A 12394-nucleotide genomic window follows, 5' to 3' on the forward strand; every position below is an offset into this window, starting at 1 on the left:
TTTTCTACATACGGAAGAAGAAAACTTACATTTAGAAAACAATCAACACGATGTTACTTTACCTTTTTCCGTTTCATGATAGATTAGTTAAACTAACAAAAAGAAAAAAATAGCATTGAAATATATTTTATTGACCAATCAAATTGCCTCCCAGGATCTATAATTGTCTCAAAAGTCAATATACATACATTATTGGACCTTTTGAATAACAGTCGAAGACCTTATGAAAATTGAACACTTTCGCATAGAAGATGTAAAACAAATATTGGGCATTCTAGAAAAAGTAGAAAAAGCATTTCGAAATTGATTTATCAAAATTTTTAATCAATGGATTTTGAACCTTCAGCACAATCCATAGATTCGGACCAGAATTGAATAAATGTATCTAGGGAAATTCACTTTGCCTTTGAAGTGACTACTCCTAGATACACACATCATGATATTTTTTTTAATTGATTCAATTTAAAAAGACCTAAAGTTAAGGATTTATCAATCGGTAATGTTGCTCAATACCCAACCAAAGGCTACTGCAGTACCAATCAAAAAACGGTTGTCGCTACTGGACGACGAAATGGATTTTGGAATTTATTAACATTTTCCAAAAACGGTACTGTTAATAATCCCATGGTACTGAAACCATTAAAACACCCAATAACATTGGGTACTGTACAAGTATTTGAAATACAGGAAAAATACCATTCAGGTAATATTTCCAAGGAGTTGCAAATGGATCCGCGGGTTCACCAATCATTGAAGGTTCTAGAACCGCTAAGCCCACGTTACAAGCAATAGTACAAAGTACTACTGGAAAAATATATAAAAGATCATTGGGCCATGGGTTCCCCATAATAATTATGACCCATACCTTTAGCTAATTTATCTACAGGATCGTTCAAGTCAGGTTTTTTGTTATTAGGATAGGTGAATTTTCTAGATCCATCCCCAAAGGAACCGGACATGATAATTTTCATCATCCGGCTCAAGCAAAAGTCAATCGAATCAAATGGATACAAACGGATACCTATAAAATAAATCTATATTCTATATGTTTAAAATAAATCTATATGTTATCATATATGAATGGTTCCATATGTAAGAAAAAAGTTACCCGATTCCATTTTACGGGTTGCAATTATACATTCAAGAATTTCATTTTACAGGTAAATGCTCAATACCCAAGTAGGCGTACAAAATTGATCGTGATCAAGTGCTTTATGGGTCGTCTTAGGCCTTGCGATTCACCTTTATCCCAAAAATATATCGAGATTTTTACATACAAAGTTTACTTGTTACTAATATAGTCTAGCCTCTTCTTTTAGATCCTTGTTTCACTCCGATAGTATAATTAAATCAGGTCGATGCAGAAGAAATGAATGCATTTTCATACTATTAAGATAAGAAAGTAAAAAAACTAAAATCTAATTTTGATTATGCCAAATCACTTATTCTACTGGATCTTACGGAGCCCTATTTATACATCGTCAGGTCTGATCATAGAAAGATTCTCTTCAAGCGAACCAGCCTATCCTTTGTATGGGGCTTACGGTGGTTGAAACAAAGACACATTTGGTTGTGAATTCAATGTAGCAGATAAAGGCATATTTCTGCAGGCCCAATCAATAGTTCAAGTCACACACTCCATAATTTCTCTTCAGAATTCCTTCAACTATTCATGTCAAATAAATACTAGAATATTGTTGTAGTTGAAGGAAATATCCAAATACATGTCTTATTTTTTTCAATAATCCATATTTGTAGCAATGAAATACTATTGTTCCTCCCCAAGTAATAAGATAAATTATTGGTTACAATATAGCTATGGTCTATATTCTCTATAAAGGACCAGAAATGCCTTGCTTACGTATCATTAGGAAATGCATTAACATAAATACAGCAGTAAGAAGGGTAATACAAAAGTGTAAACTATAAAAACAGGTCAAAGTGGATTGTCCCACACTAGCACTTCCGTAATAACTCTACCAAAGGCGATCCTATTACCGGAATAGCTTCCGGAACGCCTGTTACGATTTGACTGCCCAATAACCAATTTGGTCCCGAGGTAAGAATAACCTGTTACGCCAAAGATGCGGTCAACACACCAGAACCATGTAACCCAAGTTAATTCGCGAGGTTTTTTAAAACCACCAGTGAGATAGACACGAAATACGTGCAGGATCATCATTAAGACCATCATACTTGCCGACCATCGATGAACTGATCGGATTAACCAACCAAAGTTAGCTTCAGTCATTATGTATTGAACAGAAGCAAAAGCCTCAGTAACGGTTGGACGATAGTAAAAGTCATAGCAAATCCTGTAGCTACTTGTACAAAAAACAAGTAAGCGTAATTCCTCCTAGACAATAAAATATGTTAACATGAGGAGGAACATATTTACTAGTTATATCATCTGCAATCGCCTGAATTTCAGGCGCTCTTCAGACCAATCATAGACTTTATTGAGATAGGTAAAAAGAGGACCCCCGAGAACCGTATATGAGAATTTCATCTCGTACAGCTCAAACAAAAACACCCAAGTATTAGCTGAAACGGATATGGAATAGAAAGTTTGAAACTTCTTAATCTTTTCATTCAATTTTATCTGAAGACACAAAAGAGTGAAAATCAGCTCTTTGTTGTAGTTGTAATTATAATGCCAAAAATCAAGTCAGCGCAGTCGTCTTTATGTTGATCGTTACAGGCCTCTTGAATCTTCTATTTACCTACTTATTTCTTTTCTTTGCTTTGATTTGTTCTTTGTATGAAATGTGGCTTTATTCTTGTTTTCTTTCTTTTGATAGAATTCTCTTGTTAAGACCCTATGAATCAATTGAAACTTCAGATTCATACCAGAACCGCGATGATTCAATAAAACCTTCAAACTAAGTCAAAGATTCTTTGAGTAAGAACCATTGGATCATCACTTATTCAATCAATAGAATAGATATAATAAATAAAAATACAAAAGAAAGGTTTGTCCTTTGATCAAAATAAGCATAAACTAAATGAGGTTTGAAAGAATAAAAAATCTTTCGATTTATAAATAATATAACTCTTTCTTTGAATTTTTTTTGAGTCCGGCGAGGTTTGAATATTAAGTATGAATCATAGTTCAAATACTTTGTGATCCATTTCATATATTCCGTGCTCCAGATACTAGAATGACTATCCGACGGGATAAAACTATCTCGATCAAGATGACAGACCCATTTTCTGTACTATCAATAGGATCAATTATAACAAGTCACACTCATATTCGGAAATACAGAAACAAATAAATTTCGCGGTCGAACTACCGAAATAGAATGGGGCTAAAAATCCGAAACTAAAAGTTTCAATTTTTGTATTGAAACGCGAGGCTTCGTGATTCTTGTGAATCTAATTCATTGAAATTCCATCCAGTAAAACGGAAGAATTATAAATCTCCAAAATAATAGATAAGAATATCGCAAATAAAATTGCGACACCCATCAAAGGAGTCGTTCCCCATCCAGGGCTACCTTACCATATTCCGAATTCAATGGTTTCAAAAATCCACAACAGTTCGTCTTGGACCAGATCTAGAACTACCCTCAACGGTTTGTAGCCATAAATCTTATTTTGTATTCAGTGAGATCTGTTGACTTTGTATATCATTCCGCTGTAAATAAACAATCTTATCATAGACCCATTGTGATCTTGAAATTATATAATAATGGAAACAGCAACCTTAGTCGCCATCTCTATATCTGGTTTACTTGTAAGTTTTACTGGGTACGCCTATATACTGCTTTTGGGCAACCCTCTCAACAATTAAGAGATCCATTCGAGGAACACGAGGACTAATTGAGTAATGAGCCTCCCAATATTGGGGCTCATTACTCAATTGAATAATGAAAATCATTTCATTTTTTAGTTAGAATTTTAGGCGGTTCTCGAAAAGATAGCGAAAAAATTATCCTAGGTAGATACTAAGAGAGAATGTATAAACCAATGCTTCCATAAATTCGATCGTGGTTTACAATTATAGCTTCCGTACCTGTTTATTTGGAATCATCTCCCGAATAAAGAAAGAACAAGAATCAAAGAAAAGGCAGCGATTTAAATCAAGATTTTCCAGCAGCCTATGGCAAATCACAAATAAGTAGAAGCAAAAATAACAAAGCAATCTTGCATCAGACTACTTGTCTTCTTGTAGTTGGATCTCAAGTTTTGGAATGCTCAAATTCCTTGAGCATCAAATCTGGATCAATACCGCAAAACATCTCTGAACAGGGTTCTAGCACCATGCCAAATGTGTCCGAAGAAGAAAAGCAAGGCAAACGAAGCATGCCCAAAGTAAACCAACCCCTCGGACTGCTACGAAAACACCATCGGTTTCAAAGTAGCACGATCTAATTCAAAATTTCACCCAATTGAGCACGTCTAGCATATTTTTCACAGTAGCAGGATCACTATAACTCACTCCATTGAGTTCGCCGCCATAGAACTCAACAGTTACACCTACTTGTTCGACACTATACTTTGATTCTGCCCTTCTAAAGGGACATCCGCTCTAACAATTCCGTCTCCGTCTACCAAAACAACCGGAAATGTTTCAAAAAAGTGAGCATACGACGTACAAAAGTTCACGCCGTCTTTATCTCTAAAGATAGGGTGCCTAACCACAACGGCTATTCCATCCCCGTTGTCCATTGAACCCGCTCTGAATAATCCTCCTTTTGCCGGATTATTGCCAATGTAATCATAAAAAGCTAATTTTCAGGAATTTTAGACCAAGCTTCTGATAAACTTTGATTTTGCTAACAGCACTAACCCTTCGATATATTTCTTGCTGGAAGTATCCTTGATCCCATTGATAACGAGTAGGACCAAATAATTCGATGGGGTAGTTGCTGAACCATACCACATAGTTCGGCAACAACAAAAGCTGCAAAAAGACAGCAGCTATACTGGAAAGGACGGTTTCAATATTTCCCATACGTAATCCTTTGTATAAACGTTGGGGCGGACACTAAGATGGAATAAGCCCGCTAATATCTTAATGTCCCTGCTGCAATATGATGAGAGGCTATTCCTCCCGGAACAAAGGATCAAAACCTTCCGCCCCACGGTTTACAGGTTGGACCTTGCCAGTTAGTCCATAAGGTCCACACCCATATTCCAGGACCATACAATCCTGTTACATGAAATGCGCCAAAGCCAAAGCAAGCCACTCCTGAGAAAATAAATGAATTCCAAAAATCTTGGGCAAATCAAGAAGGTTTTCCTGTGCGCTCATCACAAAAATTTCTAGATCCCAATATACCCAATGCCAGATAGCTGCCAAGGCACAAGCCAGAAAACACAATATGTGCTCAGGCCACACCTTCGTAACTCAAATACGGATTTATAGTCCCCCTGTAATACTCAACCGCCCATGAATTGGTTATTCCTAAACAGAGTCATGAAGGGTATAACGAACATACCTTGTCTCCACATTGGATCAAGAACAGGATCGGAGGGATCAAAAACGGCTAATTCATATAGAGCCATTACCGAACAGCCCAACCAGCAGCCGTATGCATTATATGAACAGAAAGCAAGCGACCAGGATCATTCAATACGACAGTATGAACACGATAAAGGCAAACCCATGAAATACCCTTTATCAACGAAAAATAGACACTATGTAACTTTATTGCATTGGAATACCTCCCTTTTGGGTGGATTCTTTCGGAGAAAGGATTAATATTTGTTCTATTCCATTAGTAATTAAGGAAGAATTCGGCTCAGAAGAAAAAGAAAGCAGATCTATTCTATACCCGATAAGTATCAATACGCAATGGGGTTGATCCTATTTTTATGAATGAACGTATCCCTATTTGTTCATCATTCAAAGGACCTATTGGTAGAATTCTCTTTCATTCATTCTGTCTTTCTTTATTTTATATTTTATGGCCTTATTCTATCTATGTATAAAATATGAGGCCAATATTATTAAGACCATTATTACGCTTCCAGATCAAAGTGAAATATAGTATTTAATTCTTTTCTTTCCTTTAATGCCTATTGGTGTTCCAAAAGTTCCTTTTCGAAATCCGGGAGGAAGATGCAGTTTGGGTTGACGTATAGTGCGACTTGTCAAATATATTGGGTCATATAGGATTCCCCGTTCTCTCCTTGATCGAGATATCCTCTGTTTCGCTTAAAAGATTGATTGAATTATCAAAATTTGTAGCGTGAAGTGTAATGAAGTGCAATTAGAGATCCATTTCATTTTTGGAGGTATCCAGATTAATATTTTCAATTAGAATGATTTATGGTTGGCTTGGTTGGACCGAAAAATGAAGCATCAGGCTCCGTTTAGAAAAACCCAATTGGTAATACATTTATGATTACCACCTATATCATAATCATAAATCTTTTTATTTACAAATTCGAAATAGAAATAAGAACGATTTCAAACTATTAATCAATCGAATAATATGAAATACGTTGAATATTTGGCGGAAAACATGAAAGAAAAGGAATTAAAATAAAAAGGAAATGAAATCATAGCAAAAGATGTGGTATTGGGTCATTTGTCCTATATGCAAAATCAAAATCAGGCGGATCTTTACTCAGGTAGAGCATAAACCTAAAAAATTGAATAAAAATTGATGAAACCCATTCAGGAACAAGAAAATGACATCGTGATTTGGATTGAATCCCAATGAAAAAAAAATAGATCATGAAAAGTTTGTGCGATAAGTTTGAATTTTCTATATTATAGATTATAGGAAAACGGCAAAACTTATCTTTCTTTAATTTCATTTATTTAAAAATGTAAGAAAAAGCCCTTCGTTAGAAATTAGAAGTTAGAAAAGGCACACTAGAAAAAACGAAGGATGGCTGGAATCTACATTGATTTTTTTTCGCAATTTTTGTTGAACCGTATGCATCAAAAGGTGCCTGTACGGCTACTAAGGATACAATTTTATCCTAATCAACCGACTTTATCGAGAAGATTACTTTTTAGGCCAAGAGGTTGATAGCGAGATCTCGAATCAACTTATTGGTCTTATGGTATATCTCAGTATAGAGAATGATACCAAAGATCTGTATTTGTTTATAAACTCTCCTGGCGGATGGGTAATACCGGAGTAGCTATTTATGATACTATGCAATTTGTGCAACCAGATGTGCATACAATATGCATGGGATTGGCTGCTTCAATGGGATCTTTTCTCCTGGCCGGAGAGAAATTACCAAACGTCTAGCATTCCCTCACTCAGCGCCAATGAGTTTTTATTTGATGGAAGAAAAAAGAAGACTATGCCTTCGCCATATGAAATATGAATTAGTAGTAATAATAATGGCACTTCAATTCGATATGATATTTTTTGATTTCTTTTTTTCAAAACATTAGATTATGTATCGAAAGAGTAGTATGAGAGAAAGGCATTTCAATTTTATCTTAGCTTTCGTGGGCCCATCTCAGCGTCACAAACTTTTTTCTTTTCACAGAGGCTATTAACAATATTTATAACAATATTTATGTTATAAAATAAAAGTACGAAAAAAAGACTATTTTTCTTTCTTTTTTGAAAAAAAAAGAAACTTTGAGATGCTGAATCACAGACGAAATAAATATATAAAGCAACGGAGCCATCATAGTATTTTGAACTTTTCCGAAAAAAAAAAGAAGAATGGTAATTGGATTATTTAGTGATCTGGGTCTAATAGACGCTCTCTCTATTTTCTCTTTTCTTTTTCGATGAAAGAAAAAGAATTCCATTAAAAAATATGCAATGCACAAAAATGCCTGTACGTTGTTCAATTCTATCTTTTTTCTTATTATTCTTTAGCTATTTTAGCTATTCTTCTCGCCTCATTATGTGAGTTAGAAGAACCTTTTATTATGTTATATCATCAGGGTAATGATCCATCAACCTGCTAGTTCTTTTTATGAGGCACAAACAGGAGAATTTATCCTGGAAGCGGAAGAACTACTGAAACTTCGAAAGCCTCACAAGGGTTTATGTAAAAGAACAGGCAAGCCCCTGGGTTGTATCCGAAGACATGGAAAGAGATGTTTTTATGTCAGCAACAGAAGCCAAGCTCATGGAATTGTGGATCTTGTGGCGGTTAAATAAGTTAAATAACAAATAGCAATAGCAACGATTTAACACCAATCCACAATTTAATTAAGATTGATTTAATCCCTCTTCTTCCTTTCCTTCTTAACAAGCCTAAAGCCTAAGGGGTTAATATTTTATTAATCTATTAAATAGAAAAAAGTAATTCAGAATCATCTGGTTAGGATCGATCTAAACCAGTCTATTATATATAATTCAGTATGCCAACTATTAAACAACTTATTAGAAATGCAAGACAGCCAATTAGAAATGTCACGAAATCCCCTGCTCTTGGGGATGTCCTCAGCGCCGAGGAACATGTACTAGGGTGTATGACTTGATTTCAGATCATGGGCTGAGAAAAAAAAACAACTTTTCAGTATCAACGATCCGTACCAGTGAATAGAATGGGGTTCGTCCGTTCACTATCTAAAAAGCTAGATCTACCATATCCTTCTATTGTGTATGAAATTTATGGTTTCCATTGGCGCAAATCAATCTTAGAATTTAAGATGAGAAAAAATTCCCCATTGGTAGCAAATGCTTATCCATTAAGCAGGGAAAATCCTATTTAAAAGCAAAATTATGCTTCGACTCTTGCAAAGAACGGACTAACAGGGTCAGCTGCCCAATTAATCCTCATCCTTACATACCGTTACTGTATAAGATAGATCTCGTTGTGAAAGATCTATTACTGGAAAATTTATGAGTAGAGCCGAAGGTGTGAACTGTACAAGTTACCAATTAAATGAAGGAATGAGCTCCGGTGTATAGAGAGGACCTCACCGTTGAAGTAACCATAGAAACGATGGAACCCTATTTATTTATCCATTTCTATTTACTCCTTTATTTTAGTTAATATGCTTTTTTGATACCTAGTATCAATACAATTTCTTATTTCAAGGCGAAATGAAATGCCTAGAAAAAGGAAAAATCGTGGTCAGGACAGTTAGAGTAGCAAAAGCCATTGGAATTTTTATTTTATACATTGGAAGAATCCGTTTTGTTATTAATAGACTAGAAAAGAATAACTGAAAGAAAGAATTAGTTATTCATCAAAATTTCTTTTATTCAATGACCAGAATTAAACGAGGATATATAGCTCGTAGACGTCGAAAAAAATTAGTTTATTTGCATCAAGCTTTCGGGGGCTCATTCAAGACTTACTCGAACTATTACTCAACAAAGAATAAGAGCTTTGGTTTCGGCTCATCAGGATAGAGATAGGAAAAAAGGTTTTCGTCGTTTGTGGATCACTCGAATAAATGCAGTAATTCGTGGGGTGGGGGTATCCTATAGTTATAGTCGATTAATACACAATCTGTACAAGAAACAGTTGCTTCTGAATCGTAAAATACTTGCACAAATAGCTATCTCAAATAGGAATTGTCTTTATATGATTTCCAACGAGATTAGAAAATAAGGAGATCGGAAGGAATCCAACGAAATGCTTTAAATGAAATGGGGTTCCCTCGAGAATGAACTCAGGGAAGGTAGAGTAGAAATTAATATGATAAAAATTCTGATTCTGATAAGGTCATCAAAACAAGATGAGCGAAGACGCTCAATAAAAAATATTTTTTCTTCCCAACCGGATTCGATTCTTTTGAAGGGGTAAGCCTATTTATTTCTGGTTCTAAGAGCAGTAGTTCTAGTGGTCGACTCGCTTCTTTCAAACTGTTTCTCATTATTAAGAAAGGGTAACGAAGATAAAATACGAGCTTGTTTTATAGCAATAGTAATTAATCGTTGTTGTTTTAAGGTCAATCTATTTACTCGCCTAGATAATATTTTCCTTGTTCACTAATAAATCGACTAATTAAACTCATGTTTCTATAATCAATTCGATCCCCGATTGGATCGAGGGCAAACACTCTGAAAAGATCGCTTGGATTTAAGAAAGAGTCCTTGGATTTATCCATGATTTCTTTATTCCTTATTTCTAATATTTCTAAAAGAATCCTATCCTATCTCTATTTCTAAAATCCTATTTTGAAAATTCAAATTATAAATTAATATAATAAATAGGATTTGGTTTGTTTATTATTATTGTATTGTTTATTTTATTATTATTTATCATTTCAATATATAATTTAAATATATATAAATTAAAATATATTAATAATATTTAAATAAATAATATTAATAATATAGAAGAAAATATGCGTTATATAACTAATTATATACTTAATATATTATATACCTAATGTCATATTTTCATATTCTCAGGAAGTGGTGACATACGAGCACTTGATTCGATTTATTTCTTTATCTCCCCGTGAATTGTATGTTAACAATAAGGACAAATTTCTTCAATTCAATCGACTGGGCGTATTGTGTCGATTTTTTGAGTAATATACCTGGAAATACCCGTTGATTCCTTATTAACGCCGTTTCGAACACAACTGGTACATTCAAAATAATCGTTACTCGGACATCTTTACTCTTGCCATGAACCTCCTTTGAGTTTTAATTCACCCAACTTTTCTATTTTCCGATCAAAAGCGAAGAAGAAAGAATGAAAAAAAAGAAATAAAAGTTGCTAACTCAAAACCAAATCTTGAAAGATTTTTTTGCAATCAATATAGTAAATCAATATAGATTTATAGTAAATAATAAGAATAAGTAATACAACGATTTCGAACTCTATTTAGAATCAAACCACCGTACGGTATTTTCTTTAAGTATCTTGTAGGATACTGTTGTTCCCATTTCTCTTTTCGCTCTACTAGTAATTTAATTGGAGCTTGAACCCGAGTTTCGGTGAGGTTGAATCCACTTTTTTCGTTCTACCTTCCTTATTTATTTTATCTAATTCTTATCTAATTCTAAAAAAAAACTAAAAAAAGGGGGGCGAGAGGTAGTCACAGATATTTGATTGTATCTCGATCTAATCTTTTCGCCCCGTCCGCGACAATAACTCGAATTAAAAAAAGAATGTTAACGCATCCGGGAAGAAACGATTGATCTCTATCAATAAACCCGCTAAAGAACCGAACCAGAGTACTTAGTACCGGTGCTACGGAAAGATATGTTTTAGATCTCGCATTTAAAATCCTCCTTCTTTATCGTATTACATTATGGTAATACATATATAATCGCATGTATGTGTGGTTAAAGACCACTTGGATTTGTCTATTTGCCCGGAATTCCTAATTCAAAATTCAAATTTAAATGTACAATGATTCGATAGATAAGATTTTCCCTTTCTTAAAACAGCAAAACAAAATAGGTCCCTTTCCGCCTGAGAATTCCCGCTAAAAATTCATTTATTATTCATTATATGGTTTGTTATGATATGAGACCAAAATGGAAAGATCCGTTTTATATCAATAGATGAAATAAGGGTGTGGAAAACAACAGGGATTCTCTACAATGACATTGTAGGCCAATTGAAAGGGATGTAGCGCAGCTTGGTAGCGCGTTTGTTTTGGGTACAAAATGTCACGGGTTCAAATCCTGTCATCCCTACCTATTACTTCTCCTTTGAGCAGTAACGAGGAGTCGTTTTAGATTGATTAAAATTAAGCATACATAATCTATCGTTTTCTCATATTATATATGATATATGATAGTATAGTTGTGCGCGATGTATTGGGTTATAAAATAAAAGAATCCTCTTTTTACAGTCTTATTTATTGAAAGCGCTCTTAGTTCAGTTCGGTAGAACGTGGGTCTCAAAACCCAATGTCGTAGGTTCAAATCCTACAGCGCGATTCCGCTCTTGTTAGGTCGAATTACACCGAACTGAAAAAAAAATTGAACAGCAATTCGAATTTGACCTCCTTGGATTAAATTATTAAATTCAAATTATTAAATAAATTGAAATTAAAAATTTAAAAATTAAAGGTCAGTCAAAAAAAGGTATGTTAATTAATCAAAGGTCAACTGATCACCACGTCTGTATTGTAAATATGCGGTTACGAATAATCCAGCCAAAGTAATAGAAATTAGACCTAAGACGATTCCAAATAGAAAAACTTCAATCATTTCAATTTATTTGAAAGGAGAAAAGAAAGGTAATATCTATCCTAAATATTAATTTCTATTGCCCATGAATATCAATACCTAATAATTGATAATTAACACGGTGAGAGCTATAGAATATATGGAATAGGGCAGAAAGCTTTGTTTTTATGAATTGTTCGTTCATTGAATTAATTTTCAAATAAGTCGTATCTTACTCAGACCAATAAATAAAGCTGAGGTTATAGTTAAAGCCGCTAGTAAAAACCGAAATAACTAGTTATAGTAGGCATGAAGGAGCTAAATGAAATATGTTCTTTTTATACATATGTTTATAAAGCACTTACCTA

General features: G+C 34.2%; 1 non-coding gene and 1 pseudogene across 1 annotated transcript; one reads left to right on the forward strand and one right to left on the reverse strand.

Moving 5' to 3' along the window:
* Nucleotides 1-1740: 1740 nt before the first annotated feature.
* Nucleotides 1741-2650, reverse strand: LOC128288768 (cytochrome b6-like; annotated as a pseudogene).
* An 8825-nt stretch (nucleotides 2651-11475) lies between these two features.
* Nucleotides 11476-11549, forward strand: TRNAP-UGG (transfer RNA proline (anticodon UGG)). The gene has a single exon. It is a non-coding gene; the product is annotated as a tRNA-Pro (tRNA).
* The last annotated feature ends 845 nt before the right edge of the window (nucleotides 11550-12394 follow it).

The sequence above is a fragment of the Gossypium arboreum genome, unplaced genomic scaffold (genome assembly GCF_025698485.1).
Source record: "Gossypium arboreum isolate Shixiya-1 unplaced genomic scaffold, ASM2569848v2 Contig00283, whole genome shotgun sequence".
Lineage (NCBI taxonomy): Eukaryota > Viridiplantae > Streptophyta > Magnoliopsida > Malvales > Malvaceae > Gossypium > Gossypium arboreum.